At 38.3% G+C, this 27,665-nt stretch overlaps 1 long non-coding RNA gene across 1 annotated transcript in view; it reads left to right on the plus strand.

The window, feature by feature from the left end:
• Positions 1 to 6,695: 6,695 nt before the first annotated feature.
• LOC134761648 (uncharacterized) overlaps positions 6,696 to 27,665 on the plus strand; it is a 61,045-nt gene continuing 40,075 nt past the window's right edge. The window contains exons 1-2 of the long non-coding RNA XR_010140568.1: positions 6,696 to 6,876; positions 15,558 to 15,610. This is a non-coding gene — a long non-coding RNA (uncharacterized LOC134761648). The remainder of the gene's footprint in view (positions 6,877 to 15,557; positions 15,611 to 27,665) is intronic.

Below are 27,665 nucleotides of genomic sequence, written 5' to 3' on the forward strand. Positions count from 1 at the left end.
CAGTATCATGAAAATGGCCATAATGCCCAAGGTAATTTATAGATTCAATGCCATCCCCATCAAGCTACCAATGACTTCCAATGCTTTTGGAATTGGAAAAAATTCTTCACAGAATTGGAAAAAACTGCTTTAAAGTTAATATGGAACCAAAAAAGAGCCCGCATTGCCACGACAATCCTAAGCAAAAAGAACAAAGCGGGAGGCATCATGCTACCTGACTTCAAACTATACTACAAGGCTACAGTAACCAAAACAGCATGGTACTGGTACCAAAACAGAGATATAGACCAATGGAACAGAACAGAGCCCTCAGAAATAACACCATACATCTACAACCTTCTGATCTCTGACAAAAACAAGAAATGGGGAAAGGATTCCCTATTTAATAAATGGTGCTGGGAAAACTGGCTAGCCATATGTAGAAAGCTGAAACTGGATCCCTTCCTTACACCTTATCCAAAAATTAATTAAGATGGATTAAAGACTTAAATGTTAGACCTAAAACCATAAAAACTCTAGAAGAAAACCTAGGCAATACCATTCAGGACATAGGCATGGGCAAGGACTTCATGACTAAAACACCAAAAGCAATGGCAACAAAAGCCAAAATTGACAAATGGGATCTAATTAAACTAAAGAGCTTCTGCATGGCAAAAGAAACTACCATCAGAGTGAACAGGCAACCTACAGAATGGGAGAAAACTTTTGCAATCTACCCATCTGACAAACGGCTAATACCCAGAACCTACAAAGAACTCAAACAAATTTACAAGAAAAAGCAAACAACTCCATCAAAAAGTGGGCAAAGGATATGAACAGACACTTCTCCAAAGAAGGTATCTATGCAGCCAACAGACACATGAAAAAATGCTCATCATCACTGGTCATCAGAGAAATGCAAATCAAAACCACAATGAGAGACCATCTCACACCAGTTAGGATGGCAGTCATTAAAAAGTCAGGAAACAACAGATGCTGCAGAGGATGTGGAGAAATAGGAACGCTTTTACACTGTTGGTGGGAGTGTAAATTAGTTCAACCATTGTGGAAGACAGTGTGGTGATCCCTCAAGGATCTAGAACTAGAAATACCATTTGACCCAGCAATCCCATTACTGGGTATATACCCAAAAGACTACAAATCATGCTGCTGTAAAGACACATGCACATGTATGTTTATTGCAGCACTATTCACAATACCAAAGACTTGGAACCAACCCAAATGTCCATCAGTGATAGACTGGACTAAGAAAATGTGACACATATACATCACGGAATACTATGCAGCCATGAAAAAGGAGGAGTTCATGTCTTTTGCAGGGACATGGATGAAGCTGGAGACCATCATTCTCAGCAACTATCACAAGGACAGAAAACCAAACACTGCATGTTCTCACTCATAGGTGGGAATTGAACAATGAGATCACTTGGTCACAGGGCAGGGAACATCACACACCGGGGCCTGTCGGGGAGTAGGGGCTGGTGGATGGATAGCATTAGGAGAAATACCTAATGTAAATGATGAGTTGATGGGTGCAGCAAACCAACATGGCACAAGTACACCTATGTATCAAACCTGCATTTTGTGCTCATGTACCCTGGAACTTAAAGTATAATAATAAAATAGTAATAATGATGATTTAAAAAAAGATGTTAGTTTATTTATTTATTTATTTATTTTTTGAGATGGAGTCTCACTCTGTCGCCCAGGCTGGAGTGCAGTGGTGCAATCTCGGCTCACTGCAACCTCCACCTCCCAGGTTCAGGTGATTCTCCTGCCTCAGCCTCTTGAGTAGCTAGGATTACAGGCACCCTCCACCACGCCTGGCTAATTTTTGTATTTTTAGTAGAGACAGGGTTTTCCCATGTTGGCCAGGCTGGCCTTGAACTCCTGACCTCAGGTGATCCACCCACCTCAGCCTCCCAAAGTGCTGGGATTACACATGTGAGCCAGCATGCCTGGCCAGATGTTAGATTATTTTTATATATGCTATTGGGAACAGATAAGCTGCCTTCACGAAAACTCTCAGGCATTCTGTGTTGCCCAGAATGTTTAATTCAATATTATAATCTTGGCCTTGATAATTCTAAGGTAACTTTTTTCACTCCATTCTAACAGACCGAGGTTTAAATCCCAGCACCTAAGTGGACTGTGATCCTGAACTTCCCTATGCCCCTGCCCCAGTTGTCTCATCCATAAGAATAGTTCAACCTTTGGATTTGTTTTAAGCGTAATACTTACAAAGATTTTAACGTGGTGATGGTGCTTAGCACATGCCAAATATTTAATACTTGTTTTTGGTTTTGTTTGTTTGTTTGTTGTTTTTGCTTCTTTTTTCCTTTTCCTTTTTCTTTTTTTTCTCAAAGTTTTTGTTTAATCCTTCTTTTCTCATTGTTCTTTTTCTTCTTTCTCTCGTTTCTCCTTTTTTTTCAGAATTTCTTGACTTCATTCTATTCTACAAATCTTTCATTTCTAAACTGTTGCTTTTGTGGCTTTTTTGTCATTTCTTTAATTATTTGCCAAGTGCCTTTTATATGCCTCTCGACTGTGATCTTCAGCAATGAGTGAAAACAGACTCATCTCTAATTTTGTGTATATTGTACTCTGGTGGAGGAGAGATATATTCACCAAATAATCACGTAAACATGTAAAATTGTTACTGTTGACGAGCTACAACAGAGAGGTAAAAACCATGCTCTGAGAACATGTAATAAGGAAAACTGACCTAGTCAATGAATCAGCAGAGGCTTCCCTGAGCATGGAACACTTGATCCAAGTGCTGAAGGATCAGGTAGAGTGAACTTAATGACAATGCAGGATAAGAACATCCCAGAAGAGGGAACAGTGCATGCGCAATAACCATGGCGGGAAGGAGCACATGTAAGATGAGGGCTGGAAAGAAGAGCCCTCATAGGCAGTGACAGAGGATGAAGACGAACATGGAGAGGGCATCTGGAAAGGGCATGGCTGGCCACGTGGGGGAGTTGGCTTTGTCTTGAGGATAATAAGAGGCTGAAACAGTGACATAGATAATTTTTTGGAAGAGTCATACATGTCAAAAACTCTTGTTTTCAGAATGGATTGGAGGGGATCCAGACAGATTCCTGGGAACCTACTATAGTCATCTTTGAGGAAGATATTGAGAGTATGGTCCAGGGTGGTGGACTACAGATCGTAAGAACTGTCTAGGAGGGAAAAAGTGATGGGATTTTCTTATATATTTGAGGAAGGGAAGTATCAAAGATGACTCCAGATTTCTGGAGTGGATAGGTTAGATGGTGTTTTTGAGGTTTGTTTTTTTTTTGTTTTTTTTTTTTTTTTGGAGAATTATGTGTGTGGAAAGGGTAAGGGAATGTAAATGAGTCCTAAGTGGACAATTCCAGTTTTAGAGGGCTTTGACTTTCTAAAAGAAAATGACAAGAATGTAGAGGAATATACAGGTCTGGAAATCAGAAGATATCTGGGCTAAAGCTATACATTTGTAAGTCATCTATATGATATAATTCAAACTATAAATATGCTTGAAATCAATAAAAGACAAGAGAGTCCCTCGGACCTGTATTTCATGTTTAATGTAGATGAGGCTGGTTCTAAAACAAAGCCAAAAGTTAAAAAGAGAAAACCTGGAGAAAGTGGAGTGTAAATGCCAATATAAGAGAAACATATTGAAAGGTAATCAAAAATATTAAATGCAGCTAGGATAACTTGTACAAAAGATGACTGGAAATATCTCTTGGATGCCATGATCTATTAACAGATGTTATTGTTAACCTTAATGAAAACAATTTCAATGGTATAAAGTGGACAAATCCATATTGGGATAAAGTGAGGAAATAGTAATAAAACTAATTCTTTTGAGAAGTTTGGCTATACAGTGGAGAAAATAGAGAGGGAAATTACTAGAAAGAGAAACGATGTCTAGAGAGTATTTGTTAATGTTGTTTTATAGAGGAGACATGAGTACAGTTAAAAGCGACTGGGAAAGGGAAAGTTCCAGTTGAGAGACATAGAAATAGAGATTTGGAATGAGAGGTTGTATATGTAAAAGAGAAGACCTGCTTATAATTTAAGACTGATGAGGATGAAATCCATAGCACAAATGTAGAAATTAGCCTCAAGTAAGAGAAATGACATTTTTGAATTTTAGCAAGAAGGAAGTTAATAAAACTCATGCATAGATAATGGTTATAGATATTTATAGACAATTGCATATAAGTATAATGATAATGCACATCATTATTGATGCTTTGTATACCAGGCACTTTAACATTAAATGACTCATCCAACAAATATAAAACTCATGAGAAACCTGCGAGTTTGGGAATGAAACAAAGCAGAGATAGAAATGTAGTCCCAGCTACTCGGGCGGCTGAGGCAGGAGAATGGCGTGAACCCGGCAGGCAGAGCTTGCAGTGAGCCGAGATCACGACACTGCACACCAGCCTGGGCAAGAGAGTGAGACTCCGTCAAAAAAAAAAAAAAAAAAAAAAATCCTCCATCTCGACTGATCTTACTTAGTATGACATTACTGTGACAAGGTTTTACAAAAATGGTTTTGAAGAAGTCCAAAGAAGCCTGAGATTTATAACACAGATGTTCAAGTAAGAGAGCCTGAATCTGTAATCATCTCTGTTTTCAACAAAGACATGGGGAATGAGACTCAAGACATTCATGTATTCATAGAAAATCAGGACATAAGTGGAGAAACAGAACAATTTAATTAGCATGATCTTCTAGGTAGCAGTAAATGGTCTATTTGCGTCGGGTTAATGAACTCTTCTAGGGCACTCAATAGAACTAGGGTGCCTTTAAAGGACTCATTGACCTCACAGGGATGAGCACTTTTTCTATCAGAGAGCCCTTTATTTACCAATCTTTACACTCTGCAGGAGAAGGCCACATATTTATGAGGTATCAGCTTCCCATAGGTAAAGGAAGTGTTTTTCATGGGTTTATGCCCTGATACACACAACTAACATTAAAACTCCTGGTAGAATTGTTTGTATTCCTATGCATAAATAAAGTGATGCAGCATAGTATTGTTTAATTTTATCAGTGTAACACAGACATAAAATAACAATAAATGTCTGTACTAGGTGATATGTCTGAACTACAGCTTGATATTATTCAGTATTGAGAGTTGTGTGGCCAAAGTCAGAGTAGGGTTGGGCCAGTTGTTGGTAATTTTTAAAAAAATCTATACAAGTGTGGCCTCTTTTCTGGAAATGAGCTATAGCAATGCTTATATTACACCCCTCTGAGCATTCATACAGATAAAAAACACTTATTGGTCCTGACTGTATACTAAGCAAACTGGGTCATGATGAGGGAAAACAAAGAAAGAAAAGACATAAATAAATATCTAATCATGTACGTTCATTTTAACAGCACAAGCAACTAGTATTATTTGAAGCATCCTCTGCTTTCTAGGTCTAAGCTAAGAAAGAAAAAGAAAACAGAAAAATGCAAAACTAAGTTCTTTCCCTTTATTTTAACAACTATCATGGTTCTTCATTTTTATGTATGTCTTGTGAGCACAGGGGCTATTTTTTTCAAGGATGGTTATAGAATGAAGAGCCTTGGAATTTAGAGTCCCCCTCTGGCAGAAAAGGCCAATATGCTTTTAGCTGCTTATAAAACATTCAGGTATCCTGAGTTTAGGGTTCTCCAGCTGTATGTGTTGGTTTCCTCACACAAGCCAACTGTATGTGAAAGATCCACCAGGGCCCTTCAATATTACCCTCTAGGATTTGGAAGGCAAGAGGCAATATGATTCAGCACAGACATGATGCCCATGCTGCTTGCTGTGCTGTGAGTCATAAAGTCCTTGTCTCTGAACCAGGAGTCTCACGTCTTCCGCTAGCAACCAAGAAACTATGGCAGGCTAATTTGTTCATGTCCAAATAGGATAAAAATCTCAGACATATTGCAGTTCTTCACAATCCTTCCCCATTAATTTGCTTATATTGTTTATGGGTTTCTTTCCTAGGGGCATCTATGTAAATCATTTGGAGTTTTTGCCTTGCTCCTTAGAAGAAAAATATGAATGATTTGACGGAACAGGCCTATAGCCAAACCCAAGGTGATCTTTCCAAGTGTGAACTCCATCTTCAAACTTCTAGTGAGTCTGAGGCCGCGACTGGAAAAATTTAGAAATAATTTCTAATTCTTGAAAACTTTGAAATGTCAAAACATTAAAACTTTAAGTTTTTGTATCTTGTTTAATGTTTAACAATTTTCTGAAACTTTGTTTGGAAATTATGTAGGTATTCTATTCTGTTAGTTTGGCTTAGCATATATAAATAGAGCTATGTCTACATATTAATAGTAGTCTTGTTTTACCTTATCTTTGTGTTTTTTTGTTGTTGTTGTTGTATGCCATCTAGATCCTAAACCTTAAAGAAGAAACTATGGCAATGTCTCTTCCACCACTCTTGACTAGCATGATGTGTTGCCAAAAGACTTCAGATCATAAGTGCAAAATAAAAAAATCACAGATTGACTGCATCTTTTCTCATTGCTCAACAACTGTCAAACAATTGAGAAATTTGTTTTGGATGAAGCAGTAACATTCCTTCTTCCACTCCCAGCCCCATTCCACGTAGTCTGCAGTTCCTCACTGACCACTGATTGATGTCAACGTGCAAACTCTCAGACAGAAAACAAGACATATGTCATGGGTTTTCTGGTTCTTCAAGCTTCTGATTAGGACCAGAGCCAGCAATTGCACACACTTATCCCTATTCCTTCCATGAATGCAGAGAAAGAAAGACCTTCTTGGGCTGCAAGAAATACTCTGTTCCTCACACATAATAACTAAGGCTCAGCAGCTTGTAAAAAGGCATGGTCCAGGGCATGTCAGGACAAGGAAGAGTGGTAAGTTATTTCTCTGTCTTTTCTCTGTATTCTTTCATAATTGGGACAAGGCCTCAGCTGACAAGGAGCTGGCAGAACACTGGGGACAGCTGGTATGTAAGAACCAACACCGTCCCATCAGTCATTTATTCAACACATGTTTTTTGAGTATCTGCAACGTGACTGCACCGTTATAGAGTCTGCATTGTTGTAGGTCCTGAGAAAAAAACTGCAAAGCAAAAGTACACACAGGCTTGCCCTCCTTAAATGTACAGTCAAGTGGAGATGGCAAATATTAAGGAACTAACTTGTGCTATTGAAGTTTAAAAGAAAGGGATCTTACTGAGTCTGAGGAAAGGGATGAATCAATGCAGACTTCCTAGAAGAACTGGCATATAAACCAAGAACTGAAAGAGGAATAGACATTAAACCAGAAAACAGAATGTAAGAAAAATAGATTTACGATGCAATACGATGCAAAAACCCTAAAGGAAAAAGTTCAGTATGACTGGAATATATAGACAGAAGATAATTGTTTATGATAAGACTGAAAAGGAATGCAGGGTCTAGATAAAGAGACTCTTCGAATTAGTAAGAATTTTTTTTGAGACAATAAAAGACCATTTTGCTTTGGCAAAATAATAATAATAACCCTCACTGTAGTGTGAACTATAAATTTAGGAGAGCAAGAGTAATTGTGGGGAAATCAGTTAAGAGCTTGCTTTAGCCAAGAAAACAGTTGATGTTGGATTAAACTATGGAGAAGATAATGGAGATAATGACAAGTGGATAGATTTTGGAAATCAGTATCATTTGGTAATTAATTGAACACAGGAGAAAAAAGAAAAGATGGGGTTACATAGGACTCCAAAATTTCTGAACAATCAGCTGGGAAGATGATAGCATTATTTGTTGTGTAAGGAACATGAGAAGAGGATCGGGATTGGAGGGACACATGAGGAGCTCTGGTTTTGACACATTGAGTGTGGTATATGGGCTCTCACTTACGTGGGTCTATAGCTAAGAAGAGAAGTCATGGGTTGGATGCAAAAGTGTGGGTTTTGGCAGCATTTTGGTAGTAAAGATTTGGCAAATGGTTAACAGCATATTACAGGAAAAGAAAAGAATTTAGGTCAGAGTCCAGAGGAAAGCATACATTTAACACAGAAGAATAAAACCTAAGAAATAACTGGTAAATGAGATTAGGAAGCAGTCAGAGAGGAAGAAAGCCAGGAGGATACGGTGGCATGGAAGCCAATGGAGAGATTGTTTCAAGAAGAAGAAGACAGTTAACGTAGGGAATTATCAACATAGAGATTAAGAAGTGTGGATTTACCAATAAGGAGGACGTTCGATTTTTTCAAAATGGAAACCAGAGAAGAGGCAAAAGCAAAAAAAAAAAAAAAAAAAAAAAAAGAATTGTCAAGAGGCAAGACCAGAACTTGAAAGAGAATACCAGGAAACCATGGAAAGTGAAGATAGACTTAGAGAGTATGGTCAAAAGTCAGGACAGAGAAATCAGATGAGGTGATCTGAAATCCAGAAACTATTCATGGAGAACACACCCCAGGCGAGTGACTTTTGAAAGTCCTTTCCTTTATACTTATCTATATTAATTGCTGAATGTAAAAATATCATATTTTAATTATTTATTACCAAAATAATGTATTTCCTTGTGGAATAACTTAAAAAATGTAGAAGAGTAAAGAAATGATCCATATTCTTTGCATGAAAAGAAAAACAATATTGATGTTTGCTCTTTCCATCAGAATTGTCCAAATAAATTATCATTCTATACAAATTACTTTGAAATATGTTTTCTTTGCATAATGTTTTAGCATAACCAATTATATTCTATTATAAGTTGGGTTAAGTTGGATCATTACATTTAAAGTAAAATTTAAGAAATAGCAATTAAACTTTTTAAAGGCTTCTAATTTTTTAACCCTGATTTTGGTATTTTTTGAAATAGATGCTTCAAGTGGATAATCTATTGTTCCAGAATTAGTTGTAGTCATTGTGAAATAAAATATTTTATATACACTATGCCTGAAAAATGTTTATATCAACTTTTGTTATAGAAAAATACAAAAACATTGCTGTTTTCTTCTGACCTATATTTTTCTCCATAATATGAAAAGAAATTGTTAAACACCTTTGCAATGGATGATATCTCATGCCTGATTGACCATTAAGTCTACTTCAATTATTTTTAACCAGTTTAATTATAATTAGATACTTAATTTATGAAAAATTCCAGTCATTAAGGGTTTATACAATTCATTAGCAAGTTAATATAGATATAAAATTACTTATTTTTTATATTTTATACATATCAAACAAATACCGAACATAGCTCATTGGTTTAAATTGTTTGAACATTCAACTCTCAGTATAAGCAATTCGACCTGGACAGAATTGGCATATTGTAGAACCCAAGATGACCTTAACACCTTCAGGAGATTCCAGGGCATAAACTACACTGGAGTTCCACGCACAAAGGAAAAAACAGACACAGACTTAATGTAGGGACAGACTCAGAAGCAGTAAAGGTCATCTAAAACATCTACACAAAAGATGAGCAGAAAGTTGAAATCCTGAAGAAGTAAAGTCTCTGCAAATCAAATCAATATCAGCAAGGTAAAAAATATACATTTTGGTGAATTAACAGAGGGTGGAGCCAGGGGAGCTATCTCAGGAGGGAATCCCAGGCTCCTGAGGCTCTAACTTAGTTACGGAGAAAACTGGCTTAAACACCACATCCACCAACATGATCACTCCTAACCAAAGGATTTTTGCTGTTGTTGTTATTTTAGTTTTTGTGGAAAAAAGTATTCACTTTTCTCCATTACAGTTATTGTATTTTCTTTATTTTGCTTTTTTAGGAATGCCATGATCAAAATAACCTTGAACTCAGGAGTCAAAAAAGCTGAGTTTATTCCAACATTGCCAGTTACTAGTTCTAAACAAATTATTTCAACTAATCTATGGTTTAATGTATTCATCTATAAAATGAAGCTAATACATAACCAATGTGCAGGACCATGCAAACGTTAACACAATCTAACATAGCACAGCAATTATTTATATTATGTTTAAAAAAACTAACAAAACTGCATGTATTTACTTAAATTTTCTATATTGTGAAAGAAAACAGAAATGTTTATTGTTGAGAATATTTCAGATAGCAAATATATGTATGTCACAGAAAGTCTATTATTATGTTGTTTTCCAGAAACTGAATAAAGAAAATGTATGAGTTGACATAACATAGCTTTTGAGTTTAGCATACAGGGTTATGGATTATTCTCTTCACATAAATGCTCTTCAAGCCTTGAAAATGAATAGTTAGGCAACTTAGGTTAATCTCATGTAGGCAAATCATGAAAGTATCTGAAGCACTATGTCTTGGTATTAGTTTTCTATTGCTGGATGACAAGTTACCACAAACTTAAAGGCTTAAAACAACACAAATTTATTACCTTAGCATTTAAATGGGTCAGGATTCCAGGTTCAAGTTAGGTGACTCCTCTATTCAGAGTTTCTAACCAGACTGAATCAAGGGGGGTCAGCTGGGGCTGTAGTCTCATCTGGAGTTCAGGCGTCTCCTCCAAGCTCACTGGTTATTGGCAGAATTTGGTATGACATATTGCAGGAGACTCCTTCTCTAGTCTTCTAAGAAGGAGTCTTATAGAACATAACACAATCATAGGAGTAACCACCTTATTATACTCACAGATCCCACTAAGATATTCAAGGGAAGGTACATATACAGGCTCTGTATACCAGGGGGTGGGAATCTTGGGAGCCATTAAGAATTCTGCCTACCACTCTGCCCTCCTATCACTGATGGGAATCTATACGATGAATATACCCCTAAGGTTGTTGACCCTTCTCAAAGTTGTAACAAACCAGATATGCCCAATAATCCGGGTACATCAACAGCCTTTATTCCACTGAGGGGAAAAATACATTCCAAACATCAGTAATGAAGACCAGTTATGAAGGATTATCCCTGCTGTAGGGAAGTGATTCTGTTTCTGTATTCATTTGACCAAGTTTTGGTGTAAATTAGAAAAGGACAGCCAGGAAACTTCAGCTGGGAGATGAGTTCTGTCTCCATGTTGGCCTGCACTTCCTGCCCCAGCTGGGAGCCGTCCTGACACCTGTATGTGAAGGCCATGCCTGCTACTGAGAAGCCTGCAGTGGGAGTCTGAGCACCAGCTCAGCTTCTTTAGAGTTACATGACGCAGGCCAGGAAGCCCCATCTTTCCTCTAAAGCACAGATTTCTCATCTATGAGAAAGAAATAGTTATAACTTTCCTACCACATGGATTATTTGAGGGTGGAATAAAATCATGTATGAGAAAGGGCTCTGCTAACTATAAGGTACTATAAACCTATAATACAATATATCAGTCAGAGTGGCAGGCTGAGCCATATGAAGTGGCCCTTCTGTAGATCAAAATAGTTGAGTATCAGCAATTTCATATGGTTCCGAATAACAGCAGCATTTTTTTAAACATCTCTCATTCCCAGGGAATATTTTTAAGCACCCCTTTTCAAAACTTGTCCCCTAGGCCTCTTGCATCACCAGAAGGCATCTATAAAGGTTTAGGATCTTAACATTTATAGCTCAGAAGAAAATCTTTCCCAGGCAAGGATGGGGAAATCTTGTGCCCTCTGGAGTTTTTTTTAATGACCATACAATCTTAAGTATTATAAAAAAGATATTCCCAAAAGAAAGAGAGAATATCTTAATGAATAATTAAAATAATTCTGTAAACCTTGTTTTTATAATCTTCTAAACATTGAATTCTTATGCCCATAAACTACATTAGCTTGTTAGTATCCTAAGGCTTTCTTTTGCTTAGGGTGTGGCTTGTGGAAAACAAACATCTGTTTCGATGTATCATTGGTTGAACTTATAAACTATGTCTATTATTGGTAGGTAAAGGCAGGACAGCCACTGGAAATACAGGCCCTGAGCAAAACTGAGAGACTAACTTTACAGATAACTTACTGGTAAAAAGGAAGATAATTTTGTAATTGTTCACTCTCATATTTGGGAATGAGCACAGAATGCCATCATATCCATGCCATGCTTTTGACTTCTCACATTTTTTAGGGTAAAATATTAATTATGCAACTTTGAGCATATTTTTGACCCATTTTCCTATTATTGTACATGGTACCATGAGGATTTGATCACTTTGTCATTTTATATTCTTTTGTAGATGTTTGTGCTTGCTAAAAATCTATCTATCCCAGGCCAGGCACCATGACAGGAAGACTGATAAAAACTCTAAAATTCTCAGCAATAGAAGAATTTTGAAAATTAAAAAAATATATATACACAAACTAAAATTTTCTAGTAAAATCTAAAAGGAATTTATTGTGAATGTTTACAAGTATATTCTCCTAATAGTTTCAAAAGACTCCTCCACACATTTACAAAATGAAGGGAAATAAGTAGAATCTTTGGAGTATTCCCTGGTAAAGGAAAAGGTTTGAAGTCACATCTTTCTAAATATCATTTGTGAAATGTTAAGAGTAGTTTGTTCAACAGAATCTTCTTTAAAAAAGAGCACGAAAAGGGTGGAAAGATTAGTATACAATATTCCCTGGGTATGGGTGTGGGCAGCCTTCATAATAGCATGTAGACCAGAAAATACTCTTCCTGGATCCAAACCACATGGGCAGCATACATCACCCCTGGCTGGCCGGCAACAGGATGTATATAGGACTATTTATTGGTAGACATGGAAAGGTTAGGAGAGGCTACAGGGCAGATAAAACATCTGGAGAATGCTGGAGTGGGACTCATCCTGGTCATGTCTCCTGCCCAGAGTGTTCACCGGATAGTAGAACTGGTGTGCACAGGACAGTAGGGTACCAGGGACATCAAATGCACACCTGCTTACATTGTACTGGGGATAACTTAGTCACATGGTCACGTTTTTCTTCATTGCAGAGATTTACAGTTGACCCTTGAACAACATGGGTTTGAACGGCGTGGGTCCACTTATATGTGGATCTTTTTCAATAAATATACTGGAAAAATTTTTGGAGATTTGAGACAATTTGAAAAAACTCACAGGTGAACTGTGTAGCTTGGAACTATGTAAAAAATTAAGAAATTAGGTGTGTCATGAATGCGTAGAATACATGTACATGCTAGTTTATTTAAACATTTACTACTATAAAATATACACAAATCTATAACAAACATTTAAAAATGTTCAAAACTTATGCACACAAACATTTACAGACCATATGTGGTGCCATTTGCTGTTGAAAGAAATGCAAAGAAGCACAAAGATGCAATATGAAGTCATAAGTGCATAAAATTCAATGTACTATATACTATACTACTGTCGTAATTTTGTAGCCACCTCCTGTTGTTATTGCGGTGAGCTCAAGTGTTGCCAGTATTCACTTAAAACACATGTGATGTTCATCATCCCTGAGTGAATAGTCCCTCTCTCCAGTAAATAGTGTATTGCAATAAATAGTGATCTTTGTGGTTCTTGCATATTCTTCATCATGTTTAATGCAACACTGCAAATCTTTAATAACACCATGGGACCCATATGAAGGGCCACGAGTGATGCTGAAATTGCTCCCCAAAAGCAGCAAAAAGTCATGATATTACAAGAATTATTTGAATTGCTCGATATATGTCCTAGATTGAGGTCTACCAGCTGCTGGTTGCCCACCATTTCATTTCATGGTTCCCCCATAAAAACCATTGTGAAAAATGAAAAAGAAATTTATGAAGCTGTAGCTGCAGCTATGCCAGCAGGCACAAAAAACTTGCACTTTTTTGTGAAATACCTTTTTATCTCGTATAGAAAATGCAGCTTTTATGTGGGTCTAGGATTGCTATAAGAAAGACATATCTATAAACTCTAATATGATTTGACAAAAAGCAAAGTAACAACTTAAAGTAAAAGGAGGGGGAGATATATAAAGCTGGGGAAGTGAATGCCAGCAAAGGATGGTTTGATAATTTTTGAAAGTGATTTGTCTTTAAAAATGTTAGAGTTAGAGGAGAAGCAGCTTCTGCTGACCAGGAGGCAGCAAACAAGTCCCAGATGCCATTAAGAAAATCATTGAGGGCCACGTGTGGTGGCTCACGCCTATAATCCCAGCACTTTGGGAGGCCGAGGAGGGTGAATCAGAAGGTCAGAAGTTTGAGATCAGCCTGGCCAACGTGGTGAAACCCCATCTCTACTAAAGATACAAAAAGTAGCTGGGTGTGGTGGTTCACGCCTGTAATCCCAGCTATTCGGGAGGCTGAGGCAGGAGAATCGCTTGAACCTGGGAAGCGGAGGTTGCAGCGAGCCGAGATTTGGCCACTGCACTCCAGCCTGGGTGACAGAGCAAGCCTCCATTTCGGAAAAAAAAAAAAGAAAAGAAAAGAAAACCTCATTGAGAAGAAATGATATCTGCCTGAACAGGTTTTTAATGCAATTGGAAGTGCCCTTTTATAGAAGAAAAAATACCACAAAGGACATTTATTAGTAAGGAAGAGAAGTGAGCACCAGGATTTAAGGCAGGATGGAACAGAATAACTCTACTGGTTTGTGCAAATGCAGTCAGGTTTACAATCAGGACTCCCCTTATCTATAAGGCTGCTAAGCTCCAAGTCTTGAAGGGAAAAGATAAAGACCAGCTGTCAGTCTTTTGATTGTATAATAAGAAGGCCTGGACAATGGGAACACTTTTTCTGTATTGGTTTTATCCATGCTTTGTCCCTGAAGACAGGCAGTACCTTGCCAGTAAGTAACTTCCTTTCAAAGTTCTTTTGATGTTGGGCAATGTCTCTGGCCACCAAGAACCCCATGAGTTCAACCACAGAAGCATCAAAGTAGTCTATGTGCCTCCCCTGCAAAAGTCTCTAATTTGCCCTCCAGATCAGGAGGTCATTAGGACTTTTAAGGCTTATTTCACAGGGTATTATATGGAAAAGATTGTTAAGGCTATGGAAGAGAACCCTCAATTGAGAGAATATCATGAATGTCTGGGAGGATTACACCATTAAAGATGCCATCATTGTTATTGAAAAAGCTGTGAAAGCCACTGAGCCAGAAACAATAAATTCCTGCTGGAGAAAACTGTGTCCAGATGTTGCGCATGACTTCATAGGATTTACAACAGAGCCAATCAAGGAAATCATGAAAGAGATTGTGGATAAGGCAAAAAAAGATGGAGGGTGCAGGATTTCAAGATATGGATCTTAAAGAAATTTAAGAACTTACAGACATCACACCAGAGGAATTAACAGAAGATGACTTGATGGAGATGAGCGCTTCTGAATCAGTGCCAGATAACGAGGAAGAAGACACAGGAGAAGCCGTGCCAGGAAACACATTTATGTTCGACAATTTGGTAGAAGGGTTCTGATGGTTCAGGACTGCTTTTGACTGTTTCCACAACATAGACCCTTCTATGACGCGGGTGCTGAAACTAAAGCAAGTGGTGGAAGGATTGGTACCATATAGAAACATTTTTTAGAGAAATGAAAAAGTGAAAAAGTAAAAAAGTTTGCCAGAAATTACTATGTATTTCTGTTAATTACAAAACGTGTGGCTGCCTCTCTTGTTTTTCCTGCTTTCCCTTCCACCTCCTCCACCTCTTCGGCCTCTGCCACCCCTGAGACAGCAAGAACAACCTCTCCTCCCCTTCCTCCTCCTCAGCCTACTCAATGTGAAGACAATGAGGATGATGATCTACTTCCACTTAATGAATAGTGAGTATAGTTTTGCTTCTTTACGATTTTGTTAATGATATTTTCTTTTCTCTAGCTTACTTTAAGAATACAGTATATAATACATATAATATAAAAACATGTTAATCAACTGTTTATGTTTCAGTAAAGCTTCCTGGCAACATTAGGCTATTACTAGTTAAGTTTTGGGAGAGTCAAAATTTACATGTAAATTTTTTGACCGCATAGGGAGTTAAAACTGACCGTATAAAGTCAACTGTATTGTAGTTTGTTAATTTCAAATATTCATTTACTTTATATCAAATTTTAGGCAGAGAAAGGATACATGTCCCAGGATTGCAGGTGAGGCTCTTAATTGAACTGGAATTTAGATGGTGCAATCTACCCACTGCTCTATCAGGGAGACTTTGTTCCTGGCGACAGGTCTTGTTGCTGGGACACAGTGATGAACTGGGAGGCAAAAAGGAGGGCTCCCTAGATCAGTCTGAAGGTTAACATACAGAATAGACAGCTTGGAAGAGAGCAGGACTCCTATAGGTGGTTAGCTGGACAGAGCCTATTAGTTCTTCCTCCAACTGGGATTCTGAGGCAGAACAAGGAGCTGCTGAAAACATCTTCATTCTTCAGACAGTGTCACACTCTTCTCAGCCTCGTCAGATGGGAGCCCTCAGAAGTTGGCTAACTCAGGTATCAGAATTGTCCTCAGAATGTTCACCTTGACCTCATCTTGTGACTCACCGATATCCAGGGCTGGCTATGCAAAACTGTGCCTAGGGAGAAGCCAACGGAAAGTGAGGAGGACAAACAATACCTCCTTGAGCAGCCAGGTAACCAAGAAGAGGAGAAGACACTGAGACAGCTGAGAAGCCAGAGTCTCTCTCATGAGAACAGTGCCCCAAACTGGACACAGGACGTGTCTAATGAGAGCTCCACTGCCACCAGCACTGAGCACTAGATGCTGCAGTGACACCACTTTCTACCCAGGCACTGGACGCTGAGTGCCACAACTAGCATGCCACTGTTGTGAGGAAGAATGGAAAAATATATATCTAGAATTTCCAAAATTTCTGGTTGGTGGTGATTTCTGCTACTCACATAGGCACAGTAACATGAGAATTGCCACAGAGTCATGCATCACTTAATGATGGAGACACATTCCCAGAAATGTGTCATTAGGCAATTTTGTCATTGTGTGACCATCAGAGATGATATTTATACACACCTAGATGGTAGAGCCTACTATATGCCTAAGCTCTATGGTGGAGCCTATTGCTCTTAGGCTACAAACCTATACAGCATGGTACTGTACTGAATACTGCAGGCAATTAGAACACAATTGTAACCATTTGTATATCTAAGCCTATGTAAACATAGAAAAGATAGAGTAAAAATACAGTTTTAGAATATTATGGGATCACTGTCATACATATGGTCTTCAACCACAATGTTATGTGGCACATGACTGTATTGGACAACGAAAACTGTGTCTAATGTCCTCTGGAGAAAGCATTAATAGGCTTCACTATAAAGTATACAATACCTTTAGCATCCAAGCTCATAAACTAGAAATTCCTATTTTGAAAGTAGCTTGAAAATTGTAAAGTAGGATTCCAGAGCAACCCCACTGTCGCTCTACCATTTTGGGGGGGATTAACTGCACTCAAATGAGGTTCCTCTCTGAGATATACCATGACATGCTTTCCTTAGTTGAGAACAACTTTTATTTTATAACTCAATTTGGTGTTACATTTCTGATAATTTATTTTTTCCTTTGACTGAGTCATACTGTTTTAGAGGCATGAATATTTTCTCACTTGTACTTCGATGTCCTGAGTTCGGCTTTTCTTAAAAGATAAGAAGACATTATAGGACGGCTTTCTGAGAACAATGTTTGCACTTAATTTTGCCTGATTGTTTTACTTTACTTTTCTTTTTATTTGCTAGACAGGAAGGTTCAGAGTAAAGATTGGAATTCAGATGCAGCATCTCTGTCCCCCACTCTCCTATATGCTGCTTTGTGAGGTGGCAGAGGTGGAGTGGTGGGGGGAGATAAAGGACACGGGAAGGAGACGGCAAGGCTAGAAGAGGGAGAAGGGCCTTACTCGTTCCTGTTTCCTTCTCACTGGCTCCCTGGTGCTCTGTTCTACTGCCCATTGTCTCTGTGACACTCACCCTAGGAACATTCTTCACCCCAGCATCAGCAGTTTTTTTCCTGCAGAAGCAGTTGAGTCCAGTTTGCAAATTTGCCAGTTCTTGCAAAACCAGCCCCTTCCTCAGAGGTTTAGGTTCCAGCCCACAAATTTGAATAATTCCTACCTCTTCCCATTTCCCCTTCATCTGTAAGTATCAAAGCTGCTTTCAGAAGTTGTACCTCTGCAATAGTCCTTTGTTGCAGTGTTCTCTTTTGCCACGATAGTATATGAAGTTATTCTCTTGCAATATTTAACAAATAGTGATATATACATATACACACATATATGTATAAACATTTTTATTGCTTAAAATTTACAGGCAGTTTATTCATGTTGTTTTTTCTTCTCATTTTTTTCTTAATTGTGTTCTTATCTTTTTAGTTACCTAAGTAACAACTTTCTATGTTGCTATCACTTCTTCCCGTTAAATATTCTCTGTTTAAGAAACTGCTGTGGCTTCTGCTTTCTGATTTGGCGCTGCCAGTACAGACCTCAAATATGTATTCCATTTCCTCCCTCTGATTTATATTTTTCTCAGTCCTGTTGTTAACTTACGGGTTTTGTGTATGTGTGTGTGCATTTTTTGCAAGTGAATGCAAGTATTTTCTGAATTACAGTGGCCTCAAAGATCAAGTATATGCTAATGTTTAATAAAAATGGCTGGGAACGGTGGCTCACGCCTGTAATCTCAGCACTTCAGGAGGTCGAGGCGGGCAAATTACGAGGTCAGGAGTTTGAGACCAGCCTGACCAACATAGTGAAACCCCATCTCTATTAAAAATACAAAAGTTAGCCTGGCGTGGTGGCATGTGCCTGTAATAGCAGCTACTCAGGAGGCTGAGGCAGGAGAATTGCTTGAACCCGGGAGGTGGAGGTTGCAGTGAGCCAAGATCACACTACTGCACTCCAGCCTGGGTGACAGAGCAAGACTCCATCTCAAAATAATAATAATAATAATAATAATAATAATAATAATTTTTTGAAAATTTCATCCAGTCTCAAGTATAGAAAATAATAAATCAATGAAAGGTTTTGTTTGATATGATAATGGTTACTTAATATTCAGCCAGTTTTTCCCAATGTACTGGACTTTAGCACTGGCACTTAATATAGATTTTCTAACTTACTTCTCTCCAAAAAATCAGTGAAGTAGGTATTATGACTGTTGTATCTGTTTTACAGTAAGTAAAGGGTTCTTAGTAAGATTAAATAACATACTCAAGGTCGCAAGGACAGTAAGAGCAGAACTGGGATTTGAACATAGGGTAACAATTTTGCCTAAACAATTTTGCTCTAAACAATTTTGCCTCACCTGGATTCAGATATTTATTGGGGGTAATGAGTGTCCTCTTGAGTCCAGTGTGATACCCATAATTAAAATAAGCAAAGCTCAAGAGATAGTGAAATGCAGAGGGTCACAATTAGATAATTTGCTACAGTTGTACTTCTTTGCCACACTGTTCCCTTTTACAATGATATTAGATGAAATTATTCTCTTGCAATATTTAACAAATAGTGATATGTATATATATGTTTTATTTCTTAAAAATCTATAGGCAGATTACTTATGCTATTTTTTCTTCTCATGTTTTTATCCTGTGTGTTCTTGTATCTCAGAGACTAACCATACACAATGTCCTTGAGCCCGCATAGACTCAGCTCCCTCATCAGAATCCAATACAGTGTGATTCAGCCAGATTCCTCTGTACAGTAGACATCCTGAACAGTCCCTGGGCTCCAACCCATCATCGAAGTCCCCTCTGTCAAAAACTTCACCTATTGACTTTCAAAGACTAGGACAGGGTCAACTGTGTTCTACAGGCTTGGAAATATGATCGCAACGCATTGCCTTCCTTGCAAAATTTTTACAGTTGCCGCAGAGACAACAAAGGTGTGCCACAAATGTTGATGTAGGTGCAGGAAATTAAAAGCACATAACTAAAAGAAAAATGCAAAAGTCTTTCTTGAAAAGAAAATCTGTATGTGCTTTCTAAGTTTCATCTGAAAGCCAATTTTAACCTGCTGCTTTATTTAACCCTCTGCTGAGCACTGCATATGGGACATTGCAAACCGACGTCATTTGAGATGTGTTAGGACCATCACCTAGTAATTACCTTCCTTAGAAGATAATATTTTATGTTAAATAAACAATGGTCTCCAGAGAATTCTTGTTTTTAGAAAGAATTGGGAGAGAGCAGTGCAGTAATCAAAAGGTGAAAGAGTCCAGAAAATGAATACAATGTGTCAAAGTATTAACTAAAGTATTTTCCCTCTTTCTGGATGAGATGAGTGGGGAAGAGAAGGGTTGTCATTGGCCTTTAGTTTTTTGTTGCTGAGTAAGTGAAAAGAAATGGAAAATGAGATTCTTCCAATTTCAAACTGTTACAATATGGTTACTTACATGCCCTACAGAGAATTCCTGAAGGCACGAACCCAGTCACAAATTGGTGCACATCAGCGTTTTGCATAAAAGGAAAACATCCATATCTGACTCAAGCAACAATGAAATCAATACAGAAACATTTCCAGAGAAGTCCTGCAGGTTTTTTATGCATTTATAGCTAGTATATTGTGCAAAAAATCTTCTGACTCTTTAATAAATCAACTTTAGATCCACAGTTCCTAAACTTCCATGATTTTCTTTATCATTACCTAGAGAGCACCCTGAAGATAGGAAGTCACATTTGTTTCGCCTACTGTTTCTATCCTTATTAGATGGCTTATCTCTCTGCTGGTTTTTTGATAGGTTTGGATACAGGGGTTAAATTCATATCTTACAGTCTCTCTACCACAGCCTCCTCCAAAGCTTGCAGAATATCGTGAAAAGAGCATCTGGCAACTCCAGGGCCAAAATGCTGCCCTCAGCTCTCTGCCTCAGCCCAGACCTGTCTGTCAATAGAATTATGCCCATCCCTGGAATTGCATTTGATTTTATTTACCATTGAATATCTGAGCTACCTGCTTGAGTTAAGTAATTATTTTAGGTACTCCAAAAAACATACCTAAAGTGATTTTGCAAGTATATTTAAAATAATGTTTATGTACCTTCAGTAAATTTTGAACATTATTTCAACTTTTGGTGGTACAGAAATCTACTACTTCAAATATAGTTTTTAAATGATAGACGTGATGCTTTTAAGAAAAATGAAACTTTTATATAAATGTTACTGGCCGTTCATAATGAAGATGTTAGCATTAGAAAAGAAGAAGGAATTAATAGTTTCCTCTTAATAACTATCTAGTCATGGTCTATAAGCAGAACAAAGAAACCAATCAATCATCATTCCTCCATTGGTTCAGAACCCCGACTTAATGTTAGGCCCCCTTGATCTATGGCATCAAACCTCTATGGTAATGCCAATCATTTTATGTTTGTATTAAAACATCTGTGTCATTCTGCTCTGTGCCCTCATCTGTACATTGGGAATAATATTGGTTGTATTCAGGTTATATATGAACTAATATTCAAAAATAAGTTTAGATCAATACCTGGCATATAGACGGTACTCAGCATATTTAACTTACTATTACTAGTGCCTCATTAGGTTGTAAAATCCTTGAAGATATAAACTCTCTTTTGTTTATATTTGGATTTCCTAAATTACCAAAACCTTAACAGCCCCTTAGCTAGTATTTATTAAATTAATTGATACTCTGATGCTTTAGAAATGCATTCAAAATCATACAATGGGCATATAGGCCAGTTTTATATTTAGTTTAGATAATCATTAAATCTATATAAATACATAATCTTAAAAAAATAATGGGCTGGGCATGGTGGCTCACGCCTGTAATCTCAGCACTTTGGCAGGCCAAGACGGGTGGATCACGAGGTCAGGAGATTGAGACCAGCCTGGCTAACATGGTGAAACCCCATCTCTACTAAAATATAAAAAATTAGCTGGGCATGGTGGTGGTCATCTGTAGTCCCAGCTACTTGGGAGGCTGAGGCAGGAGAATGGCATGAACCTGGGAGGCAGAGCTTGCAGTGAGCCGAGATTGGGCCACTGTATTCCAGCCTGGGCGACAGAGCAAGACTCTGTCTCAAAAAATAATGATAACAATAATAATAATGGATGTGATATAACCAAATGGGGCCATAAAAAATCTCTGCCAGTCACTGCAAGCCGCCATCCAATTTTCAAGGCTCAGTTTCATTGTTATCTCTTCCATTAAAATTTCCTTGATCAGCCCTCACCCATTTTTCCACAAGAAAACTATAGGACTTGGTATGTTCATTTTCCATAGAATGTATGCCATTCTTCTTGACCTTCTAGATATTTATGTATGCTGATACACAAATCATTTTTAAAAGCAAGAACCATGAAGAACTTCTATTGATTTTCACCAAGACTCATGGTCTAATGCATTTGCTCATGGTAGGATCAAAATAAATGTTTGCTGAATAAATGAATGACTCAGCAAAAGCTTGCTCAGCACCAGGGTGGGAACCTTGACAATATGAAGGAAGAGAAGATATTCTCTCTCTCTGCTATCAACTCTATTGCAACGTTGTATAGTTTAAGCATGTCTGTGTACATGGAACCAGGGTGAGAACCAGTGGTTGACAGACCGTGTTTTCTAGGAATTGTAGAAGGCACCCATCACCAAGTCCTGATGAGGCAAAGCCTCAGAGTGCAGGGGCTTAGTCCTGCATCCTAGGAGAGATTTGGGTGAAAACAGAAAGTCTTTGAGGAGTGCTTAATTATTAAAGTCTGAATAAATATGGCCTCCTGAAGATCTGAAGGGTTTGTGTGGCTACAGGGAGAGTTAGGGGCAGAGTTGGGGGTTACGGGCAGGGGAATTGAGTACAGATGCATGGTTCTGCTGTCACTGATCCTCTAACTGAAGGGCAACCCTGCACAAGGCAGTGGAAGGAGCATTTGTGTTTGGCATCCTCGCTTTCCCATATCCTGGTGCCCTAGGGAAGGAAGAAGAAAACTTCAAGCTGGTCAGTGCCCCTTTGGGCCAGCTTTCTACCTCATGAAAGCAGCACTCTGATAATTTTAGTGAAGATAGAATCCATTCTCTTTCCAACTAGTCTTGGTAACCTTTTGGTTTCAGGGAGTGTTTCCTAGAGCCTCACGATGGAGAGAAAGGATCAAATCGTGATTTGAACACTTCGAAGGGCTCTAGGCAGCTGTGATTCCTCCAGCAAGAAGCACTGTGGTTTGAGTGTTCTCATCTATGACTGAGGACAATGGTGCCCACCTCACAGGGCAGTGAGGATCTGAGAAAAATGCATATGACCTGTCACGACAGGGATTCAATGCTAGGCAGCCGCTATTGTTATTATTATCACTATTATTTTTATGTCTTGCTTATATGTCTACGGTTCCTATATACAATTCAGAAGGAAAAACAATAGGCCTGGAATCTTTGTTTTTCAATTTAAAAGTATTTATTGACTGATGACTATGTGCCAGGCATCTGTTAGGCACTGAGGATATTTCAGTGAACAAGATGGTTTGATCGTTCCTGTCATGGGCATTTTATCAATTGATGGTGGATAATTAAGCTACCAAGCAATTGGTATTGGATAATGAAGTGTGACAATTCAGAAAAGCCAAAGTTCAGCATGAACAAAAGCATGAGGCAGGGAAGATTGGAGTGGAGGCAGCAATAACTGGCTGAAAATTAGAGAGCCAGTAGAGTGGAATTGCTACGAGCACCTTCCAGAGCTGGGTGAGTGACGAGGAAGGTTACATCTCTGTGCACCATCTGTAAAATGGCATGAGAATAATACATACCACATAGGATTGCTATGGCGATTAAATGGTACTAGAGGCCTCCTTTGGGGGCTCTTATAAGGATTGAATAAATAAATGTAAAGCACTTAGAACAGTGCTTAGCACATGGGAAACACTAGTTAAGAATTTGCTCTAATGATGATGGTCATGTGCCCGAGGAGTAGATTTCGGAAATTTGGACGCCCACATGTGGCTGCACAGTGAAGGCCCTTGCATACAGCATTAACGTTAGTAAGAGTTTTGTAGGGAAATTGAGTGTTTCAAGACAAATTCACCTTTACCAGGGCAAGTTCTGGAAGTGGAGAAGTGGAAGGAGGGCATTCTGGGCAGACTGGTAGATCCTGGAAGCTACCGAAAGTTCAGCACGGTTAGTCAATGCAATCTAATAGAAATCTTGATGCAAGCCACCTACGTAGTTTGAAATTTTCTAGTAGACCCATTTAAAAAAGGCAAGAAAAAGAAAACAAAAAAGGTAATTTAAATAATATATTTTGCTTAACCCAATATATCCAAAATATCATTTCAACATGTGATCAAAATAAAAATATTGAAGAGATATTTTACATTCTTTTTCATGCTAAGTCTTTGGAATCTGGCACATGTTTTACACTTAAAGCACACTTCTGTTGGACTAGCCACATTTCAAGTGCTCAAAGTACTTGTGGCTAATGGCTACCATATTTTACAGTGCAAGGCTAGCCACAGTCATTTATAGCCATTATTCCATCCTGGGGAGTTTGCACTTTATCGTAGGCAGGTGGCAATGGGGGAAGAATGAAGATGATGGCAACACAGAAGAGAACCGGAATAATTAAATTTGCTTTTTAGAAAGTTCACCTGCTGCTGCAGCTGTATGGAGGATGAACTGGGATGAGTGAAGAAAGCTTGGAAATTGGCAGACCATAGGGTGACCATGGCAGTTGCCCAGGAGAGAACTTGGAAGCTAGGATAAGGTTGCAGCAATGAAGACGAAGAGGAGAATGGAGTTGAAGGATGGTAAGGAAGCCAAATTCACAGGGTTGGGTGACCAACTGCACCTGGCGCTGGTGAAGGAGAAGGAAGTAAGAACAAAAGGCATGTTCTGAAGTTTGCACTGAGTACCTGGAGGAGTGCTTGAGGCTCCACCAAGCGTTGACAGGGCAGTGACAATGAGCTTTGGTTAGGCTTATTAACTAAGTTGCATGTGGTTTTGCCAAGTTGAGGTGCCTGGGAGGTTTTTAACTGTATGTTCTAACCATAAAAAGAGATAGTACTTTATGGGATAGAAATTGCTGCCATAGATAAACACTTGTATAACATTGTTTGCTACAAAGTAAGTTGATCTGTTTAATCAATGTTTTAAACTCAGACTGAGACATTTTTCCCCCCTAAGACATACTTCTATCACACAGGTAAGGTAAGCCCATGGGCACGTAGAGTCCTTATTTGTCATTGTCTAGTTCTTGTGCAGCACAGTGGCATAAACTTTGTGGTCGGAATGCCTAGATTGTAATTCCAACTCTGCCACTTACTATGGAACCATGGACATTACTCAACTTCTATGTGCCTGTTTCCTCAACTGTGAAATGTAGTTAATGATACTATTTAGATTATTGATTGATAGCAAGCTCAGAGTTATTCCTAGAATATAGTAAACCCAATGTAAATGTTTGCCAAATAAACGTGCTTTAGGTAGCTTTACAGAACATGTCCGCTTTGTAAGTAGGATATCATGCATCTTCATCATCTAAAGCATTCAGATCTCTGCATATCAAGACATAAGAAAATTGCTACTCTGTTTCAAATTAATCTCAAATATTTTCATTAAAGTGACTGGTCAGAGAATGTCTTTTTTAAAAGCCAATTTTTATTATGTTTAATTTTTTATTTTTAATTATTATGGGGTGAAGACTATTTCAATAGCAAAGACCCTCTGTAACTGCTAATTCTTTAACATCTATTTTTAACATTTTAGTAGGTAACAATGATAAACAATGATAAAATAATAGGTAAAAGTGTAATTTCCATTTTTATAATTTCCTAAATATATTTTTCTTCTCTCTAATTTAGAATATTCATTTTTCTTCTTAGTTCTTGGGATAATAAAAGCATTAATAAGAGAGCACCCAACTGAATTTGGTTTTTGTTCAGTTTTACTGAATACCCATTAAGTTCGATAGGAAATACACCAAGATAATTAAATGAGGAGTTAAAAAAAAATCTAGAAACTATTTCAGGATATTGCTTTCTTAATTCTAGATTATAATTATGTTTAGTGTGTGCCAGGCTCCATATTAAATAGTTTTTGAAGACGCTGAAATATCACACAGGGCAGGTTGTAATGTGGTTGAATCTACTTAGGACATGTGAATGGGAACACATGGACATAGACACACCAGATGAAGGAGATGAATCTCTGAAGATGAACATGCATTCCCCATGGGGGTTGGCCAGGGAGAAGGTGTGCGTTCCAGGTACGCAGAGCCTGAACTACACAGAAAGATGGAGATATCATGGGCTCTGCTCTCAATTCATCTGTCAGCTGGGTAGGGTGCTGGGGCAGGCTCATAAGTTACTAATTACAGGACAATGTAGTCAGTGCCTGATAGATGGAAAAGTCCTATTTTTTTTTTCTTTTCTTTTCTTTTTTAGACGGAGTCCCACTCTGTCACCCAGGCTGGAGTGCAGTGGCATGATCTCGGCTCACTGCAATCTCTGCCTCCCGGGTTCAAGCGATTCTCCTGCCTCAGCCTCCCGAATAGCTGGGATTACAGGCGTGTGCCATCATGCCTAATTTTTGTATTTTTAGTAGAGATGGGTTTTCACCATGTTGGCCAGACAGGTCTCAAACTCCTGACCTCAAGTGATCCACCTGCCTTGGCCTTCCAAATTGTGGGGATTACAGGTGTGAGCCACTGCACCCAGCCTGAAAACACCTATTTTTTAGAAGGAAAGAGGCAAGGGAAACTTTTATTTCCTTGGGAAAACAAGGGAAGGCTTGACATAGGAGATATTCCGTAACATTCAAGAACTTTCTAGTTCTTTTAATTGTGATGTTAGGGTGTCAATTTTGGATCTTTCCTGCTTTCTCTTGTGGGCATTTAGTGCTATAAATTTCCCTCTACACAGTGTTTTGAATGTGTCCCAGAGATTCTGGTACGTTGTGTCTTTGTTCTCGTTGGTTTCAACAGAAATACAAACTACCATCGGAGAATACTACAAACACCTCTATGCAAATAAACTAGAAAATTAAAAGAATGGATAAATTCCTTGACACATACACTCTCCCAAGACTAAACAGGAAGAAGTTGAATCTCTGAATAGACCAATAACAGGAGCTGAAATTGTGACAATAATCAATAGCTTACCAACCAAAAAGAGTCCAGGACCAGATGGATTCACAGCTGAATTCTACCAGAGGTACAAGGAGGAACTGGTACCATTCCTTCTGAAACTATTCCAATCAATAGAAAAAGAGGGAATCCTCCCTAACTCATTTTATGAGGCCAGCATCGTCCTGATACCAAAGCTGGGCAGAGACACAACCAAAAAAGAGAATTTTAGACCAATATCCTTGATGAACATTGATGCAAAAATCCTCAATAAAATACTGGCAAACCGAATCCAGCAGCACATCAAAAAGCTTATCCACCATGATCAAGTGGGCTTCATCCCTGGGATGCAAGGCTGGTTCAATATACGCAAATCAATAAATGTAATCCAGCATATAAACAGAACCAAAGACAAAAACCACATGATTATATCAATAGATGCAGAAAAGGCCTTTGACAAAATTCAACAACCCTTCATGCTAAAAACTCTCAATAAATTAGGTATTGATGGGACGTATCTCAAAATAATAAGAGCTATCTATGACAAACCCACAGCCAATATCATACTGAATGGGCAAAAACTAGAAGCATTCTTTTTGAAAACTGGTACAAGACAGGGATGCCCTCTCTCACCACTCTTATTCAACATAGTGTTGGCAGTTCTGGCCAGAGCAATCAGGCAGGGGAAGGAAATAAAGGGTATTCAATTAGGAAAAGAGGAAATCAAATTGTCCCTGTTTGCAGATGACATGATTGTATATCTAGAAAATCCCATTGTCTCAGCCCAAAATCTCCTTAAGCTGATAAGCAACTTCAGCAAAGT

The sequence above is a fragment of the Pongo abelii genome, chromosome 5 (assembly GCF_028885655.2).
Source record: "Pongo abelii isolate AG06213 chromosome 5, NHGRI_mPonAbe1-v2.0_pri, whole genome shotgun sequence".
In the NCBI taxonomy this organism is placed as follows: Eukaryota; Metazoa; Chordata; class Mammalia; order Primates; family Hominidae; genus Pongo; species Pongo abelii.